General features: G+C 29.8%; 1 protein-coding gene across 1 annotated transcript in view; it reads left to right on the plus strand.

Annotated features, from left to right (window-relative positions):
- LOC117182725 (protein Skeletor, isoforms B/C) overlaps positions 1–22,931 on the plus strand; it is a 116,297-nt gene that overhangs the window by 49,624 nt on the left and 43,742 nt on the right. The window lies entirely within an intron of this gene.

Consider the following 22,931-nt stretch of genomic DNA (forward strand, 5'->3'; position numbering starts at 1 on the left):
ATTATTATAAACCTACATACATGTTTATTCTAGGTTCAGAAATTTACTTCCAATACTTATTTTAAAGTTATGACAGAAAAATCTACCTTCCACAAATTTTGAATTTCATAGGATAATAAGCAAATGCCTTGGTCATTAAGCAAAGAAACGTTCAATAAAAACAAATTGACTTCGCCGAATAAGTTATTAATTCTTTCATCATTCTTTTTATTCGTTTCTATAAAGACTGGGAATATTCTTTTTTAATGCTTTATTTATTCTCGTTTATAGAGAATCCAAAAATACTCATATCTTTTTACGATGAGCATACTAAAAAATATGTTTAGAACTTCTAAGAATATATAGGATAACTATCGAAATTTTATAATAAAAATAACATGTGGTTTATACAACAGAACATACTATGAAATGTATTTGAGATTCTAAAATAAAGTACAATTAATGTTTTGGTGTTTAGAATAATAAGACATGTAAATTTAGTAGAATCTTAATAGATTTCATGTAAAATCTGTCTAGAATTTACATGGAACCTCCCTGGAAGTTTCATAGAATTCTTCTCGCGTTTCCTCTGCATTTTATTGAAATCACCTATGAATTTTCACACCTCTTTAGTATTCACAGGAATATTTATAGAATTTCGTATTTCTTATAAAATTATTAATAATAATGGGTGATACAATTTTATTCAAAATTACACAGCCTTGTCTTTACATATAGATTTTTTTTGTGTATAGCTTATAAGACTGTTTAGGGCTAATTATAACTCTGTATTTTGTCTAAATGTCGGTAAATATTTAGGTTTATGATAGTTCTTTCCGACCAATTTCTGGCTTAAAGTAAGACTTTATTTCAAAGTGCAACAAAAATGTAACGAAACTTCCATTCTACATAAACTGCATAGAAACTTCGAAGAAATTATGATTTTGCACGTATATGAAAATGTATATGCCTTTAAGTTTGTGAATCCAGTGTCGAACTTTCGATTCCCCCAAACTGGAATTCTGATTTCCTCACCATTTCCGACTTTCAAAAAATAATATTGAATATTGTTAAACGATTATTGGAAAATAATATTTTTCGGCAATTAGAAAAAATACCGACTTAGAGGAAATTTAGTTTTGGGCCAATTTGTTTATTAAAATGCGATATCTTTGATTCTAATTGACTAATTTAACTTTTTGGTGTCTCAATTTACATTTTGTATAATAGGCTACAAAATAAAATAATATGAAAAAAAATTCTGAAAAATTTGTTTAAAAAAAAACATTAATTTCCCGACCACAATTTTTATTCGCTTTGTAGTTTTTCTAAATAAAAGCTAATAAAATTATTGAATACATAATTATTTTTTAATTTAATAGATAAAATGTAAAATAAAGGTGTGTAGATTCTTGAAGAGTACCTCGTTCCATAAATATTCAGATTCATTCCAAAATATCTAGAATCAATTAAACAGCTATCCAGATGTATTTTCTAGTAAGACTGTAGTAGTTTAAAAATGTATGGGATTTGTTATAAACAAAATAGGGGATGAAAAGGGTTTTGTGGGGATTAGCAGTATTTAGTCAATTATAGCTAAATTTTAACAAGGTATAGACAAAAAGATTTTCTGAGTTGGATTCATGAAAATTAATAAATAGATTTTTTTTATTTTTAAAAATTGGTAACTAATTAATCGTTTTAGTTTCTTGTGATCAAATGAATACCGTTGATTTTACGGAATCGGACATAAAGTAATTTATAATTATATAAAGTTTATAATATTTTATCACTTGGTGACAATTGATGAACGAAAGAAAATTGTGTTTATGAAATTAATTTGAACACCAACACTTTATTTGACCTACCGAGCCTAGCCGCGCCATACTGAACGAGACGCTTGAATTTAATCTCACTTGTAGTGCACAAATATACCTTCACCTGGTAAAATTTTCAAAAATGATTTTAATTTTTTGTTTTAAATTTTAAACAGTATCTTGTAACAAGTAAATTGAGATGTCGAAATTTTTAATCGATCAACTGAATCGCAAGATATGGTTTTTGAAATAAAAAGTTGCCCAAAAACTCGAAGTCTCATAAGACAATTGTTTTTTTTTAATTTTAACAAATTTATGGTGAGGTTTTTTTTCGCTATCAGACATTCATATATTTTGAATTGAAGCCAAATCTCATTCCAATCTGAACATTTTTGTTATCAAATAACGTGGATTCCACCAACATTAAACCAATATTTTTCTTCTAATTTTCACAATCTTCCTTCGCAAAAAAAAGGACCGCGAACAAATTTTTTATCGAGGTTTTACTAGGGTCATAAACAATCTCGTAGTTGGTTAAAACGGTGCGATGGGCACGAAGGAATCGAGATAACTTGATTTTTGAGGAGGACCATGGGCGGTCCTATCGGACGTGCATTCGTGGTCAATGGTGCGTATTAGATGGATACGGAAGCCTAGACAAGGGGAACACACATACAACCGAAGGCATATATTTTCAAGATATCCTTTTCGTTGGTGTGCATTACCGCGACGATGGGCCGGTGCGAGGGTAGTTATGGGGTAGAAAGTAGTGGCGCGGGAGTAGTGGGGGTAGCGTGGGGGATATCGAGAATGGAAAAGTGGAAGGGGTTGCAGAACAGAGCTTTTGCTCTTATATTAGAAGGGCTTTAATATCGAAGTCTGAGGGGTGCTTCCGTACCGTGACAACCCTCCATCAGATACGCTCTGTCACCGCAAAACGCGTTGTCCGTCGCCTGCCCGATCTACTGGGTGTTTCACGAAGACCTGTTTCTGAACGATCCCGATTGAGTGATCCTTCACTTAAGTACTTGACTACCTCGAAGGATCCACTGCCTTTGTACGCTTTAATTACTTCTACATTTTTATTTAAACTTCTTTTTCATTTTTACGAGTTTAAAAAAAGTAAAAGTGGTAATTAAGTTGCTCATTTTTAATCAGCTTATCAGCCATTTCCACTTTAAAATCAGATCGAAATAATTGTTTGCAATAATGATTTGAAAAGTTTATTTATAATAATAATTTTATTTGTTCTCGATATTCAGATAGATATTATTAGGGGCCGTTCAAAAATATTACGTCACGTTTTCAGGGGGAGGGTGATAGCAGGTTTTTTTACGCTTTATAAAGAAGGATGGAGCAGTTTACGCCGATGTGACATCACACATCGAAAATATAAATGTGAATAAACATTGTTTGAAATACTTAAAAAAATGAAAATTAGTGAGTTCAATTTTACAAGTAAAGCATCTAAATACAGACTTTACATTCTTTTCCGTATTCTCCTCTTTTCCATTTTTTCGAAAAATTCCTCCTTTTCTCCATGTTTTCTTGGAAACTTATAATGTTTCACGTTTTTTTACTTCGATGCGAACTAAATTAATTAGACTCAATAAGAAAAACAGAATATTTCTCGTTGAAAGTTGATTCTTTCAAAATGAAATGTCGGCTATTCAATTTAAAATATAACTATTTCCTAATTAGTTTTTTTTTAAATTAATTTACTTAAATTTAAAATTAACTATTCCATTTTTACTTGAAAATTAAACTGTTACATTTTTCAATGATAATTCATCTTTTTTGGCTGATTTAACCATTTTGTTAAAATTATCGTTTTTAGTTGAAAATTCAACTATTTGGTAGAAAATTGATTTATTTTATTGTAAATTCGTCTTTTTTTATAGTAAATTAAGCCACGTGATTAAAAATTTAACTGCTGAGTTGAAAGTTGAACTCCTTCGTTAAACATTCATTTTATTACTTCAGGATGCATTTTTTTGTTGAAAATTTAATTAATTTGTTAAAAATTTAACTGCTTTGTTCAAAAGTCATCATTTTTGGTCAATAATGTATAGATAGAAAATTCATCCACTTCTATTTATTATTCTTCTGGCAGATTTAAGGAAGAAGTTAAAGAGGAAAGGGAAGGGAGGCAACATTAGAAACAGGATAATTATATTCATTAGCATATGCATATGATGTAGTGCTAGTAGCGAATAATAAAAAATATGAATCTGGTGATAAAAGTGTTCGAAAACAATGTGAGAGAAAAGGATTTAGGAGTGAAGGTGAGCAAGCTTAAGATGATGTATTTCAGAAATAAAAGGGGTAGATTAGAGTACGAATAGAAGATAAATAGCGTGGTTCAAGGGCGTCTAGAAAATGAGAGTGTGGTTGTTTGATGTGTTAGTATGGTCAGTGTTAAGCTATGGAGTGGAAATTTGGGGATGGAAAGAACACAAGAAAGTGGAAAGTTTGCATCAGAGATTTTTAAGATTTGTTATAGGAGTGAGTTCGAATTGCCCAGGTTATATGCTGAGGATAGAAATAGGACGAGAAAGAGTGGTGGTCAGGCAAGTGAAAAGAGCCTGGGAATTCGGAGAGAAACTAAGAAGGGGAGAGGGAAGCAAAATTGCACGAGCGTGTGCACGGGAAATTATTGATAAGGAGAGGAAGGGTAACGTGGAGTATTCAAAATAGGAGGATAAGAGAAATAGAAAGAGATTTGAATGTGGTATGCAAGTTAGGGGTAGAAATTGGGAGGTAATAGAGGAATAGATCAAGGCAAGGGGAGGAAAAATGGGGAAAAACGCATATTCAAGGTACAAACTCTGGTATAGAATGGTTAAGATACAGGGGGAACCAGAGTACCTGAAAAAGATTTAAAAGGAGAGCAAATGGAATAGAGTGGCGAGATTGAGAATGAAAGAGGGTGTAGGAGCATGCAGGTATTAGATGAATGAAGAAGAGAATGTGTGTAGAGTATGTATGAGCAGGAAATATAATTGCATGTGTTAGAGAGTTGTACAGGTGACAAGGGAGTCAGGGAGAGTATAAAAGAAAGAGTGAAATAGATTTTGAATGAGAAGGCTCAGACGAAGGAATGGATGAAGAAGCTGGATGATCTGAGAGAGAAAAAACTGGTTGAACAGGATAGGAAAAATGCCAAAAAATGACGCCTAAAGAAGGAGAATTACAAAGTAGTGTTGCAGTAGGGTATAAATAAAATACAGTAAAACTATTTTGTTCAAAAGTCATCATTTTTGGTCGAAAATTTATCTGTTTTGTTGAATATTCATCCTTTTGGATAGAAAATTCGTCCTTTTTTATTGGAAATTCAACTTTCTATTAACAAATTCACCTTCTTGGCGTGAAAATTGAAGTATTATTTTTAAAATTCAACTATTTTGTGGAAATTTTCTTTCTTTCGTTTTAAGTTCAACTATTTGGTTACAAATGCAACTCTTTGTTAAATAATTAGTTTTTTAATTTTTTAATCGAACTATTTTATTGAAAATGCTTCGCATTTTGGCTTAAAATCTGATGGGTTTCATGTTGATTTCAATATGGTACGTATGCATGAATGTGATGGAAAAAAAAGTATTCCTCTATTTTCGTGAAAAAGATCTATTTCCTCTGTTTATGAGCATTTTTGGTTGCGAAGTCTGTTAAAATATTATGTTTCCGTGCTTGCTGTTTTATTTTAGAAGTTTACCAAATTAAATCAAAGACAAAAATTTGACTCAACGGGCAGGGGGTCGTATTTTTGACGTCACCCTGGGGGTTAAGCTTTGTGTAATGACCTGTGACAAAGGAAGCGGTAAAAAAAGTGTTCCAAAAACGGTGACACGTTTTTTGAACGGCTCCTTGTAAGTTTTTATAGATTAATTAATATTTAATATTTATTTCGATATTACGTATAATAGTTATGATTCATCGAAAAATGAGATTTTGGTTGTTAGTATGATATAAATTAAGAAAACCAGCTTCTTTATTAAGGTTCATTGGTTTAAAGAATAAAATTGCTGATTTCTAATTAGTACGTTATTGTAAAAAATATTTCATAAACAAGTTCATTATTATTGTTCGATTTAAACTTCTTGTTTACGTGTTTTCTCGTCGTATATTAAACCTTTTACAAAAAGAAATTCTACCTTCTTGAATATATTGTAAAAATATTATTGAGTTATCTATATATAATTTAAAAATAATTCGTAAAAAAATTTGTTGATTCTAAATTATAATCTATATTGAAATAAGCATGCGTGATAAATTATTCCTTGTAAAAGTAGACTTGAATGTTCTTTTATTTCATGTATATTTTATCTTTAATTTTTCAATTTTTGTGTGTTATAAAATGAATATATGATTTTAAATTTATATCATGTAGACATGTAACAATGGTATTGATGGGTTTATCTGTCACGAGATCTAGTCATTTTATGCAGAAACGAACGCTTGCTCCAGTTTCAATTTCCTTATTGAAATACAAATTTTTGGGGCTAAATTTCCATACAGTGATGAACACAATGAACAACACTGAAAAAAGCTGTTTGATTTCTATCAAATTCAGGTTATTCTGTTTATTTATAATTTACAGATACAAGCGGTAAAAACTATCTATTTCAGATATCCTTTCTTTTGACTTTTTCGTTCAATAACTTATATCTGGAGACCTTGTAATTGTTTCTTAACAAATTATATACCATTTTTTATTTTGAGTTATCCTCTTAAATACCATATTTAAATATATGAAATGTTACGGCATTTTTGCTGAAAAAGCACATGTCGTCTTACCATAAATTGTCCTTTCTACATGACAAATGATCCTTTTCTATGACCATTCTTTTTTCGTTCCCTTATTCAAGTAGAAAAGAAAAGCATTGCTTCAATCAGACCCATTCCTGGAAAAAATCTTGTTTCGATACAAAATACAATTTAAACAAGTTTTTAAATATATGTGAACTGAATGTCTTGCGAGTTTAAATTTATGTTTTATGTCTAGCAAAAAATTTCACTTTAGCTTATGAAAATTATATAAAATAGTACGTATGTCCTTTAAACAAATTTGAATTTATTGTTTAGACATAAACTTCCCTTTCTACTTGGCGGATTATCTTCAATTTTAACAAGTGAATGTGGAATATATGGGTAAGAAATGCATTTTTTGAAAATTTGCGATTCTGAAAAAATATTACTGTTTTGATAAATTAAAAAAAAAAAATACTACAATTTTTAGTGAAAATTATCTCTCGGCTTGCCATAACATTCTCTTTATACTTGCAGCGTCCATTCCTAATTTCGGTTTCTTTTTAGCATTTAGAAAGTAGAAACAGCAGTTTTTCTCAGAGATATTTATTTGAGAAAACTTATTATCTTATAATAGATTTTAATTTCTACCTAGAAATAATCTTTAACTCACTCAAGTTGACGCAGAATGTGTCGAACAGACAAGTCCTGTTGAAGAAAAGTTGTGGTTCTGTGAAAAAGGTCACTGTTACGATGAATTTCAAATATATATTGAATACTTAAATAGCATTTTTTTTTAAACTATCGCTCGGCTTACCATAAAGATCTCTGTCTACTTAAGACCTCCATTTCTCCTTTCTTTTTCTTTTCAGTATATTTTACTAAATGTAAATGGTCGTTTTTGGTAACACCCAAACAGTTTATAAAAAAATTTATTACTTCGGAAAAAATGGAATTCGATTAACTTGGTTGTTTTAAAGTTATTTAAATGGGAAAGTTAAATTATGAGGAGAGGTCAAATAAACCAAGAGCCTAAAACTAATATGAAGAATTTTTTTAATCCGTTGGTGCTATGATCGGGAGAACAAATTTTGTATTTTCTGTCATTAATATTTACGGGGCTTGAAAAGTTATTTTATATCCTCAAGTTGGGTCAAACCTTTTTTTTAATTGTCGTTTCTACTTATGAAATGCGCATCGCGAATCGAACCATGAACCTCAGTACCGAGGGTCACTTCACTTTAAAAACTAGAGTTTTCTTTTCTTCACGGTACTAAAATCGTTGTTTTAATACAAATTTAAAAATATATTCAAACTTTATCATGATATGTTTTTAAAATCATTTCACACTGTTTTTTATTAATTTTGAAGCTCTCTACTAATGAAAAAACTTTTTCCTGAAATCTGTAGTATGCCCATGAATAAATCCCTAAAAATATGATTGTCTATTTGGGTGTTCTACAAATGCTACAAATTCATATTTCGATTTTTAATTATCGATCGCTCCTCATTTGTTCGTTTTCCGGAAAAAATTCCTATTTTTTAAAACCCGTCAACATAGATGTATTTATGATTAACTTTTTATGAATTAAAGTTTTTTCGCTTCTTATAATTATTGCTTACGCAATAATTTGCACCCAATAGCTTTTGATTTTAACTCCCACAACCCCCTTGTATTGTGCCTGGAAGATGCCCTAAACATGTAAAATAGTAGTAGTATTTTGAGTTTATTCTAAAGACGATCTTTTGTTTCAATCATTTCAAGACTAATTACTTTTATTCTAAAAGTGACATGTTTTCAAGTACTATTAAACTTGTTTTTAATTGCTTAAACAATTTGTTTCCAGTAAATAGTGAAAATTCATCATTTCTCGAGATAAATGGTATATTTGATGAATTTAAACAGTAAATATTTGTTGTTTAACATATTTTGCAATTGTTTCATTAATTTCTATTTGCATAACTTCTGTTTTTATTATATCGACATTTTTTTAATAAATTACACAATCGACAAATGTTAAGAGTAATATTTTTTGCTTAGGATATTTAGCAATTATTTCAACTATTTTTATTTGTATACAAAATTTGTTCTCCGTAACTCGTTAGAATTTATTATTATCTGGAATTAACCACGCAGTTAATGAACGTTAAAAGTTATATTTTTTGTAAAAGACCGTTTTCAGTTAATTAAAGATCTAATGTCACATGCTCCTTTTCATATGAAAGATGGAGGAAATTATAGTTTTTTCAAATCTCTTACACTGTATCGCTTATTATTCAGTATTTTTTTTATCTCAAGGAAAAAGATTTTAAAAATATCTATCCATACCATAACTAGAAAAGATTGTTAAAAAAATTATTATTGTTTAAAAAATTAGGGTATAAGTTCTGAGGTAAGAGAATACTGAATAATAAAGAAGATACCGTAACTTTCAACGATTTACAGGGGAACATTTTTTGCACTAACAAAAATTTTTTAAATAATCGCAAACTGTTATTCAACAAAAATATCAATAATAGCGTTCATTATATGTTTGATTAATTTCAGAAAGTAGTATATTTTCAAGATTTCCACGGGGAAAAATTGTTAAAGCAAATAAAATTTGGATAATAACCAAATATGTTAAACAAGAGATATTACTCTTCAGATTCATCAACTTTATCATTTATTCGGAAAAATGATAACTGTTCACGATTTTCAGGGGGAGGATGGTCCAAACAAATAATCATTATTTAAACAAGTCGAAATCACTTATCGAATAAACATAATTGATGTTAAAAATTTTCCAAAAATGTCGTCTTCTACATGTATTTGACATTAAACTGCTATTTTAAACTTTTAAAGATTTTCCGAGCACAAACCAAGGGAATAACGGGGGGTTTTTCATTGTTTAGAAAATCGAGCTTTTCCTATTTGAAACCCCATTTTAATTTTAAAAGCCCGGGCCACGGGTTAATGTTATTTAATTTGAAAAAATCGGGCATTTTTCCACTTAGTTTATTCGTTAACTTTTATTTAATCAGCTTTAAATTTTGTTGATAACCTGGCGTTTTATTGAGTCATGTATCTTTAATGTAAAGAATTAAAGTTGGCCTATTTTAGACCAAGACCCTTCAAATGAGCAATAAAAAAATGTGCATTAATTTTTGTTATGAGTTCTTAAGCTCTTGAACTGCTTAACAAAATCACTAATTATCATACGTTCCACCGTGAACGAATTTCTGAAATGTCCAGAGGTTTTTTATTTCCGAAAACTGATGTGAGTCAAACACGTTAGAAACGTCCATCATATCGGCTTATCATGAACTCTGGAGTTCCAAAAAAAGCTGAAAGCGTCCCTTGATGCATGTCAGCACGTAACTACGCGATATTCGATGTCCAACTAGGGGTTCGAGGAAGGGTGCTGATTTCGAATTGGTTGAAGGCTGCGTTGGCGTGTTGGTGGTAGGTTTTGCTTGGGTATCGAGTAGACAGGAGCTGTCTGTCAGTCAGCCTTCCCTTCCCTTCTCTTCTCTTCCTCGATGGCTTAAAGGATGTATTGTCAGGATAAGTCTTTCCCTTTCTTTTCCTCATGCTCCATCCACTCTAACCGCCTCTCCTCATTCCTTTTCTCAACGAATCCACTGTCCGTATTTCCAGGTTTCTCAAATCCACACGGGGCTTCTTTTCAAAGGAGATCCTACCGTGATATCAAACCGCCGCTCAATGGACTAGCGATTCAGATAAGATTTAGTAATTTTTTCTACCCCCGGCTCTTATGGGACTTCACGATTTTATCCCAGAAACGGGAGCGATGGAATCTCTCAATCGCTAAGTGAAAGCAGGGGAATGTATCAAGACTGTGTGACCATGCGTTGACCTCTACTACTGAAATCGATTGATAATACTTTTAAGATTAGAGGTTTTACATTTCTTAGGGGGAAACTTGCTACATGCGATTGCTTTAAAAGATTTATTTTGGGATTTAAACGTTTCGTTTATATATGCTAATTTGCAAAATTTATCATACTTATTTGATTATTGATAAAATCAGTTGCTTATACGCAATGGAGTTTTAAATATATGAATGATCAATTCTATTTCAAGTTATGTGTAGAGGACAAGCTTAGGGTGTCAGAATTAATTCATATTTAAATATATGATTCCATGGTGAAAATAAAGTAAATTAAACCAGTGCTTCACAGCGAAAAAAATTATGTTTGAAAACTCGCAATTCTACATGCTTCGCGGAAATAACGAATGGTTAAAAATATCGCATATTATATTTGAAAAAAAATGTTATTTTTTTTCATAAAATTTTGAAAAAATGAAAAGAAGGTTTTCAGGAAAATTCCACCTCATAACTTTATCCAATATTTTTAAAACGCTTCTGCTAATAATTTTTTATTTTCTTCTCTCTGAAAAACAATGCAAGCTATCACAAAAGATTAAGAGGTGTTTTTGTCGACCTTTTCTAGATATATCAAGTTTTATCTCATCATTTTATGAATCTCTTTCTATTTCCGAGAAAAATTCAAGAATTAATCATTGTTATCAGATATTAACAAATTGTACAAATGATTAATTTGCGACAAATTTTGTACCAATTTTGTTAAAGGAACGGTGTCTTTAGACCGCGCAATTGCTAAGATTTACATTGATTCATTAAATTTTTCTATATAATTAACAGTTACTTTAAATTAAACAAATAGTAACTAAGAATTGTTTTTACGCATATACCAAACAAAAGATTGAAAACGATCTCCAAGTACAGTGAAACTATTCTATAGCGCCTATTTTGGAGCTAACGGTGGTTGGGAACTAACTGATTATAGGCCGCTCCGCTTTTGTTTGTTCACGTCTGAGTGACAACCGCAGACCCCACGCACCCCGCGCAGCTCCTGATACACCTACCTGCAGTGCGGCTTCGATTCTCGGAAGGACTATAGAAGGAGGGCTATTGAAGGGTTTCACTGTATTTTTAATTTTGAAGTAGCACTTTCATTCAATAATTTGTTAACACGAAAATAAATTTTTTTAAGATTCTGACCTGCTGGATACTTTCTGTAAGCAGTATCTTTACTGATTTTATGATGTTTTACATAAATGTAAGCAGTTAAAAAAAACGGAATCTTTTTTTAAATTTATAAATGTCATTTTTGTTGTGAAATAAAATATAAAAAGTTCATAAATCTGCTCACATAAATCTCTTTAAAATTTATTTAACTTTAATTTTAGAAAAAAACTCAAATCCGATCAAATTTGTAAGCTTTGGGCTAATTTTTGCATAAAAACTTGTTTTGTACTTCTTCGAATTTTTATCTTTATAGCTTGGAATTTTCGAATCTGCACTACTTAAGATATTTCATTATTTTTTCTTTAACATATCGTAATTTACATAATTACTTTCATCGGTTTCATTACAATTTAAGAAACATTAATCTGCATTTCTAAATATTTAAAAATTTGCTTAATTACTTCAAAAGTGCAATACATTTATCAGATACCTTTTTAAATTTTGCGGATAAGTGAACTAGAATAAAAGATCAACGACTCTTGAACTTGTATTGGCAATTTATCGTACACTTGAAACGAGATTGCATCTCTCAATCAACTATGGTCTAGCAACCTCGTATTTCCATCAACTAGGAAGAATGAAAAGATGAAAAATAAAATAATGAAGAGAATTTAAATTGTGATCACGTTTGTTCATTTCTTTAATTCGAAAGCTTCAATAATTGTTTAACTATAGTTATTTTGTTTTAACCTTCAAATCTGAAAGAATGAGCGAAAGCTTATGATTTTCTATTATTAATATGAATTAAAATGTTAAGCAAAGAACAATTATTAGACGCTTCTTGAAAATTTCAATGCAATCAATTTATAAATATTTCTTAATAGAAAAGACCGTCTCTGGTTTGTAGGAATTCAGAATGCATTTGCATCTGAATTCACGGTTCCTGGAGAACATTGAAGTCAATTAAACGCCTCGGTTTTCGGCGAGAGTTGACAGGATGTCTGGTCTTGGCACCAAGTGCACTATCCTTTCTATGGGAATCCATTATGAAGGATGTAGTGATGTATAAATTCAATTTACTTGTATAAATTCTTGCGAATGGCATATTCTTGTTGAAGAAAAGGATACTTGAAAATATTTATATACGCATGTTTTGCGCTTCTACATTTTTACAAATAGATCTAAAAATCTGAAAAAAAAAGTTTTTTTAATTATAAAAGTTTATGAGTAAAAAAACGTTTCATAGTGCTTTTTTCCTGACTTACTTGAGTATAAAATCATTTTCCTGAATTTTCTAAATACAAAATGCTATTATACTGCCACTATTGGACTTTTCATTATTTACTCTTTCTACTTGAAACATTACTTGACTTTTACCTTTTCTACTGTTACATGCCCTTAGGAGTCATCCATGGATGACGTTACAGATGGGGGGATGTTACACTCTGGTACGTGGAGGGGTTAATTAAAAATGTCACTTAATATTTTTAACAAATCAACCGTGTAGGAAATCCATGTATCCAAAATTGAAGTATATAACGTTACAGCTTAGTAATTTTACAATAAAAAATTTGTAATATTATTATAAAGACTATTATCGGTAAAATTTGATTAATATATTTATTTTTTATCATTCTGTAAAAAAATATCCATGAAAACAGATTTTTTACCATTTTGAAATTACTCTTTAAAATATTTGTCATTTTACGTCACGTTTAGCTTGTCGAAAAATTTAGAAAAATGTATGATCAATAGTAAAAAATAGAAGATCTATGCTTGTAATTAGAAAAATTGTAAAGAAATAAATTTTTGGTGAATATTTTTCTACTAGATGACACAGCCTTTTATACGTTTTAATTTTAGAGAAGTATATTTATAGCTCTTTTTTCATGTTCCTCCTTTCTAGGGAAAATAAAATGTTTATGTCCGACATACTGCCTTTTTAAGAAATACTGTAATTTTAACAAATAATTTATATCGATTAATTGCATTTTGTGGATATAATAAATATTAGTCTGACATTAAGAATGTAATGACGGTGCAGTAAATAGAACACATAGTTTTCCAATTCAATAATTATTCTATTCAAAGACTTGATATTATTTTACACAGAAAACACGTTTACTGGGCACTGGATAATTTAAAAAGTCCTTATTGATATATTTATTAACGAAAATAATACATTGTTTTTTTAAATGTTCAAAGTTAAAAGTACTATATATGGAACGATGTTAGTAAGCATCAAAGACATTTTTCAATAAAATATTCTATCCTGTATGCGTCCCGTAATTAAATTTTACATAATTATATCACAATGAAAAACAAACCGAGAGATGAACTTCATAAAATCGATATTCAACGGATTTGTGATTTTATATACACTACCGCAGAAAAAAGTTTACGACCACCTGTTTTTTTATGACTGATAAAGTTCTCTTAATTTCAGTTATGTCAGAGCTAACAAATTTTCTCATTAAAGCGTTAAATGTTCTCAGAATTCGGTATCAAATGCACCGAGGATGAAGATACTTTGTCTATTTTTTTAAAAGATATTAAAAAAAATAACGCAAATGTAAATGTTTTCTCAAATTTCCAATAACTTCCATAATAATCAATTTTTTTTAATGTTCTTAGGCTCATTTTAAATATATTCTTCTATTTTGTAAATATATGAAACATATAACAATAAACGTTCTAAAAAATTCGCTCCTAATACATATTTATTCCATTTTTATATTCCTGCAGATAAGATGTTTTTAAATTTTTCCAACTTCAAATTCTTGCACTGTGATAGGAATTTTTTAAAGATTTATGCTTATTAGCTGCTGAGATACAGTAGAACAATAGATTTAAGGTGAGCACAAGAATATTAAAAAAGATTGATTATTACGAAAATCATCAAAAATTAAAAAAAAATTAAACTTACTCTATTTTGCAATATTTACTTAAAAATACACAAATTGGCTTCATCCTGGGCTCATTTTATACAGAATTTTGAGATCATTCAACCCTTTAAAGAAAATAAGTTTTAGCTCTGTCATTAATAAAATTAAGAGAATTTTATCAGTCATAAAAAAGAGGTCATAAACTTTTGCACGGTAGTGTAGAGGAGAAAAAAACTTTCATCTATTACGCCCTGTTTTTTTCGTGTCCATACATATTAAATATAATTTTCTTTTAAATCTCCGATTTGGAATTAATACTCACAAATCTGTTTATGCAGACTTTTTTAATCATGAGTTTGTTGCATTACGAAAATTCTACTGAGAACACGATCATATCCGATTATAGGTTCTTTTTTATCCCTTTTGATGGTAAATAATTTTAAACTTTTTATTAGTTTGTATAAGTTTGCAGATTATTAAAAAGAAATTAATTAACTATATAGGATGGATATAGATTCTTTTATGAAATGGAGCATTTTCATATTTATAATTTTTAACCATCTACTATATTAAATTTGTACCAAATTGAAAAACATTAATTTTCAAAACAGAAACTAAAAAATATCCCACAGCGATTATTTTATATATGCTCTATTAATGTCAAATTTTTAGCGCAATATCGTCGTCACTATGCAAGTAATTTGGATGAATATAATTATTTGCTCGACAATAGAATTCTAACTCATAAAGTATAAAGTATAAATTTCAATACGCCAGTAACTGTAAGGTTGAAAACAGGAAGGACAAGCATGCATGTTTCTACGGGTGAGCGAAAAAACCTAGTGTCTTATTTTTGTTTCAAGTGATACGACGTCTCTTCAAACAAAAAATGGACACTACGCCCCCCCCCCTACCTGTCGATTTATGTGCCTATGTCACTGTCACTAAAATTACCTGCAATTAAAAAAAAACATGTATGCCTATATTTCAATCGTGTCCAAAGTTATGGTGGAACATAAAGTACAACGAAAATTACATATAAGTCTTCTTTATGCTGCGCGTATTCGACTAGAAAAACTGATAAATCCAGGAATTCAGATTTTCAACAATTTAATTTTCCGGTTCATGTGGGAATCAATCTTGAGAATCAAGGTCACTTCAGCTAACGTTGCTCTAATAATTTGCATTCTCAGTGAAATTATCCATATATATTAAATTCTCTCTGATGAAAAATTCGATTTATTTGCAAATTTATGTTTCCAAAAAGTTCTATTACCACTTTAACTTTAGATGGATTTTATTCCGGACACACCCTAAGTAGACTTTTATATCATCATTTTTTTTTTAATTTTGGCTATCGTCAACCGGGAAGAATCGCTATAGTTTTTCACAAATCATGACTTAGAGGTAAGGTAGAAATTGCCTAAATTGTCTCAAATATTTAATAGCTATTAATATGGATTATTATGGGTCTCAAAAAAAATTCGCAGATCTTTGTAAAAAGAAAACTTGTTTGAAAATGTAATAAGATATTAGTTAGTTGTAGCAATTTACCTTGCGATGGGGCGAATCGCTACACTTGAAGTTTTCGATTTATTTAAAGCATATAAAAATGTGTATCCAACACTAAAATTAGTACAAAACAAAGCCAGTCTGTCGTAGTTAAGGGAAGAAGAAATCGAAAGTTAGGGACGACTTAACTTTTTTATTGAATTCAAATATTAATATTATAAACGTTTACTAAAATTCCTTTATACAGAATAAAGCAAAAATAATAATAATAATAATAATAACACTCGAAAAAGTGTCTGCTTAATTGAACCAGAATTCGGGTTAAATATGCCCTTACTATTTTTTCTGGTTAGAGTAACCAGAATTCTGGTTGAATTAACGAGAAATTCTGATTAAAACAAATAGAATTCTGATAACTTTAAGCAGAAAAAATAGTATGGTTAACGAGAATTCTTGTTAATTTAAGCAGACATTTTTTTGAGTGAAGGAAAGAAACAATCATTAGCTGTTACTTATTTACATAATCTATATTTTATACTATATAAGTATTAAAAAATCACTGTAATCATATTTTCTTATAAAGTTATTTGCCAAGGTCAAATTTTTTCTGAATTTATTTATAATAAATTTCAGTTGTAGAAATTCGTCCTGGAATCTTTGGCTGTAGGTTATTTGTAAATAAACTTCAAAACAATGCCTAAAAAAATACTGTTTTGGAAGGGTTTCATTCTTCTCCGGGAGGGCTTTAATCGCCAATAGTTTCGATATTTTGGATTTCCTATTTCGCGAGATACTTATAAAAGTTTGTGTAGTCTAACCTTTGATCGATTGAGCCCAATATCAATTTAAAAATACAATTATTCAGCGTTTTATGATTTAAAAAATTGTTGTAGAAATACACCGCGAAGTAGCGATTTGCCCCGGTAGGTGGTACTTCTTTGTTTTGGAGAAAAAATTTAGATTGTCAACGATTTCACTGCAACATTTTTTAAAATATTTTTCTAGTTTGGACACTTTTTGAGACTAAAAAACGAATTTCACTATAGTGAACTAAAGACGGTTTCATTCTATTTTTTAGTGTAAAAAATACCGGAGAATCCAAATTTTAAAGTTCTAATTAGTTCTAAAAGCCTGATTTTCTGTGTACTTCTTTATTTTCTACATTAAACTGTTATTTTTAGAGACAACATTATTCAACCTACCTATGTACTTTATATACATTTATTCAAATAATTTTTTCTTTACTTCTTGCTTAAAATTTATTTTTTTAATATTGAAAAACTATATTTTTTTTAAATTATACAAATAAGTTTTTTAAATCTTTTTGTTTCAAATGTCAGTTTATAATTGCTTTAATAAATTTTTGGCATAATGAAAATGAAAATGCGAAGATTAAGTGAATTTTTTGATCCCAAAGAAAAAAATTGTTGGTTTGCATCCGAAAAAAGTACCCAAAAACTTAGAAATCGGTCAATATCGAGACGAATAAAAATCCACAAAAGTATATTTCGAAACACAAAAATTATAAAATTATAAAATTACCGATAATTTAAACTTTTTGAACTGGAAAACTCTCGAATGATAAAAATTCCCGATAATAGATAATTCCGGATATCTGATACTATAATAAAATCAAAATTTTTTTCATCGAACAAATGTGTTACATTTTGCTTGTTATTGTTTATTTTATTATTGAACTATTGACTAATTTATTCGATTCGCAAATTTCCTGATGTTGCAAGTTGACAGTGTCGAATATTTTAATAATGTCTCCAATTTTGTTTCAGGAATTTTGAAATTCGGTAATATATATTTTTTTCATTTCGACTATTTTCTTTAAAAAATCACCTTTTTCCGAGAACTCAACTTCTTGGTTGAATATTCGTCTTTTTGGATAAAGAATTTTAGTAGAAAAATTCTTGGTTGAAAATTCAACTGCCTTGTAAAAAATTCGTCTTTTTGACTTGAAAATTCGACAATTTAGTTAAAAATACAGTTGTTTGTGGTTGATTTTAATTGTTTTTGTAGTAGTTTATTTTGCTTGAAAGTAACTATTTTGTTGTAAATGCAAATATTTGGTTCGAAATCGATTTTTTCATTTTCTGAATATTCATCAATTACAAAAATTCAAGATGAATCTTTTTGGTTGAAAAACAAGAACTTATTCCTGTATTATTCCTATGTTTTTATGAAGAATCATCCCCTCATTTCCCTCTTCTGAGAGTATTTTGATCAGTAAATATATTTTTTAATATTATGTTTGTATGTTTTACATTTTATTTTCGGCATTTATCAAATGAAATCGAAGAAAAAATTCCCTATAGGGTATCAAGATTTTTGTGATGACCGATAACGAAGAAGGGAAGAGATGGAAAAAGTGTTCAAAATAGCGTGGCGTAGTTTTTGAACGGCCCCTTATTGAACTACTGCAATCCATGCTTTTGAGAATCAAAAAGTGTCTAAAATAGAAAAAGTGCAATCACTTTAAAAAAAAATGTTAAAGTTAAATTTTTAGAAGTCTATAGTTCCTCGACTAAACAAATAAGTAGAAAAATTTAAAAAAATTCTGCATGGAATCCACCTTTTCTTAAGCTCTGGAGTGTCTGTTGATATCAGCTCATTGTCAGGAAAAGTAACTTCCTCCAGACGTTATTTGAGAGTACGAGACGACATTGGAATTTGAGGCACGTAGTTTGTGGCACCAATATAAGCATCGTATAGAATCCCGACAATAGCGATCACTGTTGATCTTAAAGTATTTCGAGGCCTCGAAGCTCCTGAAATGGTCCGAAGTGGTCCGGAGTGCGTCCGAGGTGGAACCAGTCAATAGATATCCGGTGAAGGCGAGGGTGGATGAGGAATAGAGGAAAAAATCGGGAGGATGGTGATTTCGCTACAATCGGCGAATAATGTCGGATCATGGGGTGGTTTGTGGGGTGACGGAAAGTTCAATGAAGCGGGGCGAGAGGAGGCAGCGATCAGGTATTGAAGCACGACATTCGGTTGATATTCTTGGGCAAGGCTTTGCGCTTGCGCGAGACCATGAAACACCGGTCGATGCTGGCCGGGCTAGCTTCGACGAGGACGCGACTCTGTTTCGGTTTCTCGACTTTAAAGATCCGCCATTTTGAAACCATTCTACCCCCAACGCCACCGAAGAATCTCTCGGAACCGGAAATGACCTTCAGAGGAACCATATCTCCGGGGACCTCTAAAAACACTGACCTTGAAGCAAACGGTTACCACAACAGTATCTGCCACTTGATCAATTTGGTCCCGAAATTGGATGAGCCTGATAATGCAATGCTTTTATACAGATTTCGGATTTTTATTGGATCAGAAAAATTGCGCACCAGAATGATGCGATTCTCAGGATCAATTGCCTGTCATAAATTTCTATAAGTAACAACTGACAAGTGGTAGTCGTTATATCACATAAAATAACGAAAGTCTATATTGGGACATTTACATCCCTTGAGCTACGTTAATCTAAAGTAACATTTTTTAAAGGTAACAAAATCAATTTCAGGGCCACAGAGAGGTATAGCCCAATGTAGAAAAATTTGAATTTTCGGTGCAACTAGAAGTTTAAAATTTTCTAAAACATCCATTTTTCGTTCTAGAAAGTTTCAAATCTTCCAAAAGTCGGAGTTCCTTCATTTTATAAATGACTTTTTTTGCTTAATTCTCTTGAGTTAGGAATTCATATTTTGTTAATAATAATTTAATTATTTGATTGAAAATTTAATTATTTTGTTGAAAGTTCAACAATTTTGTTAGAAAGTTATTCTTTTTGATGAAAATTCAACTGTTGTTAAAAATTTATACTTTTGGGTTGAAAATTCAACTCATGGCTGATAATCGTTCTTTATTGAAAATTCAACTCTTGTTAAAAATTTGTCTTTTATTATTTGGTTGAAAATGTAATTATCATGTTCAAAATTTTACTTCAATGATGAAAATTCGTCTCTTAGGCTTAAAATTTAACTGTTTTGTTGAAAATTATTTTTTTTTATGAATAATTATTTTAAAAAAAAAATCATCCTATTCCATTTTTGGAGAAAAGTTATATTTTTTAGACGAATATTAAACTATTTGGTTAAAAATGCATGATTTTTTTTGAAAATTAATCTTTTTGTTGAAAGTTGAACTATTTTGTAGAAATTTGATCTTTTTGGTTAAAGATTCATAATTTTAGTTAAAAATTATTCTCTTTCTTTTGAAGAGTCTACTATCATATTTTTGATAAAAGATTCAACTCTTTTAGTTAAAAGTTTTATAATTGGTTTGAAAATTGGATTATTTTGTTAAAAATTTGTTGTTTTTTGGTGAAAATCATGTTTCTTCAACGTTAAATTTAACCACTTCATTTTTGGTTCTGAATTAATCTTTTTTAGTTGAAAATTGAGCAATTTGATTGAAAATTGATCTTTTTTAATCGCAAATCCAACTATGTGTTGGAAATCCATATATTTTATTACAAATTCTACGTTTTCTAACCCATTTTCTATTAGTGCTAGGAAGTTGTAAATCCTCCAGAAGTTGGAAATAAAGTCGGTAGATCTAAAGAAATTCTTTGAGAAAGAGAAAAGTTAATTTCCAGAGCCATTGGCATTTATAGGCCAATACAGGAAAATTGGAATTTTTCTCCCTAACTGAAATTTTCAAACATTTTTAAAACATTCTTTCTTCAAAGTTAAAATTATAACAAATATCACTCCAAAGAAACAGGCGGTCTTGTTGTAAGCCAAAAATAGGCAACAAAAGTAAGATTCTATTCCTTGTGAGTATTCCAAGGATATTATCCTACTCACGGAGGCTGAATAATTAAATGTTGCTCGCATATGGTATTTTTTGGTTGATTATGTTTCCTCGGTACCCCATGAAAGTTTTCACACCAAATTTTAAATAATCGCTAAAGCCCCTTTTTAAAAAGATCATTTTTGTTTTTCAAAAATCATAGTAGAGTTGTCTTAAAACTGAAGTATGAACACAGAAAATCAAAGCCTATGGCTTAATGTCTACATTTATGTATATATATATATAGTGAATTTAATAAAAAATTTGTATTTTTTCATTAATATTATAGTGAAAAACATACCTACTTCTTATAGACTGTTCAATTTTGTCTGCATTGTTTTATTTTTCTTAAAGAAAACGGTCTCTATAACCTAATTATCGAGAGCGAAGCGTGAGTATCGTAAGGAGAATGTAATTGTCAAAGCCGCAAGTTTTTTGAGAAACGTCTTAAAAATAAATGGTTAGACAATTTCAGTTGCAATTTATGACTGTAGTTCATCAGAGGTTTAAGTCACAGTTTTTGTTTTAAATTACAATAATTATGTTATTTAAAAAACATGCAGTTGAGATGCAGCACGAAATGAGAATGTTCACACGCAAAGGGTATATTTTTTAATTATGTATTTAACTATATAGTTTTGTATATTCTCAAGTAAGATTGACCATTATTTGAAATTTAAAAAAAAATCAATTTTGTCAATATATCTACTCATTTTTTTGCATCGGTTAAAACTAACTTAAATCAAAATATTCAGTTTCTACATCTAAGTACTTGAATAAAATAAAAAAGAAAATATTAATAAGCTTGATTTTTAAACGAAATTTTTAAATGATGTTCCTTATCATACTTGAGAATGTATACACCTATTAAATTAAATCTTATGCTAATTCTACATCTCATAATTTTTAAGAAACGTAAGTCAAACAGAAAATCACATAAATGCACCTTTCAATTTAGTTTGGTTTAACAAGGATGTAAAACAGTTCCACTTATATATCTAGAAATTTTTTCAATATATTCAATATCACTTTCTTCTTATTTCAGTTTTTAAGTATATGGAAATCTGTATTTTAAAACTCAGCACTTTTCTATACAAAATATTTCACATTTGAAATAAGTGAATTCGTCCTAGATTCACTTTATTCAAATGTTTCAAGTTTCTCCGACTCGTAATTTTCGCCATAAAATAGAACGGGTGGACTAAATAAAATTAGAAAGGCTTGAATTATCGAAATTTAGGTAAATTATTGTAATGCAAAAAATCAATAAAATCAAATTTATTAATTTTATGACCTTCTCGAATTTCCTTCATGCTGGTAAAATGCAATTATTTTATAACTATTTTATAGTTTTTGTGTATTTCTTTATACATATATGTGAAAATGATACTTTTTGTTTACCTTGAATCTTAAGAATAAGTATTCAGTTAAAAGAAAAATAGGTAATGTAAATCAATTGTGGCAGAACTGAATTTTTGCCTGAAAAATATGAATAATAATATTAATATTAATGGTTATTTCATTTGAAAACCCCATCCGTGTAGAAATTATGACCGGGTTCGGGCCGGATTCCGGCAGGGTTGCCCTGCTTGTATCCGGAATCTAGTCAGGCTGCCCGGTCGGATTCTGGTTGGTTTCATCACGCTGAGCTGGTTGGATCCCGGCCAGGTTACCCGGTTGGATCCCGGATACAAATAGGGTAACCCGGTCGGAATCTAACCGGTTTTCGACAGGGCTCTTCTATCGCATTTTACTGGAGCCTTTTTACTACAACGAACATATTTTACCAACTGGTAGAAATAAGAATCTTTGTCAGCACTTATTTCCACCTGTAAAAAGATGTTGGAATTTCAATTCAAGAACTGCATTCCTAATAATAAGTATATTAACTAAAAACATTAATTCAATGTAAGTATTAAAATATAGGTTATAATTTTTAAGTTTCTGTAAGAAATTGCATTGTAAGAAATTCAAGTTAAATTGCATAACAAATTTACCTTAAGCGTAAATTAGTTTGCATAGGTTTTTTTTCAAGAGATAAAATAAATTTCATGGGCTTCACGTGACATCCTAACCTACCAGGTGTATACATAAGAAACCGGTATTGCCATTTAGCGGCCAGTAGGCACACTTGTAGGCACTGTCGGAACTTACCATTTGTGCTAATTGGCATATTGTCATCTGTCAACAATATC

Source organism: Belonocnema kinseyi, chromosome 2, assembly GCF_010883055.1.
Source record: "Belonocnema kinseyi isolate 2016_QV_RU_SX_M_011 chromosome 2, B_treatae_v1, whole genome shotgun sequence".
Classification (NCBI taxonomy): Eukaryota; Metazoa; Arthropoda; class Insecta; order Hymenoptera; family Cynipidae; genus Belonocnema; species Belonocnema kinseyi.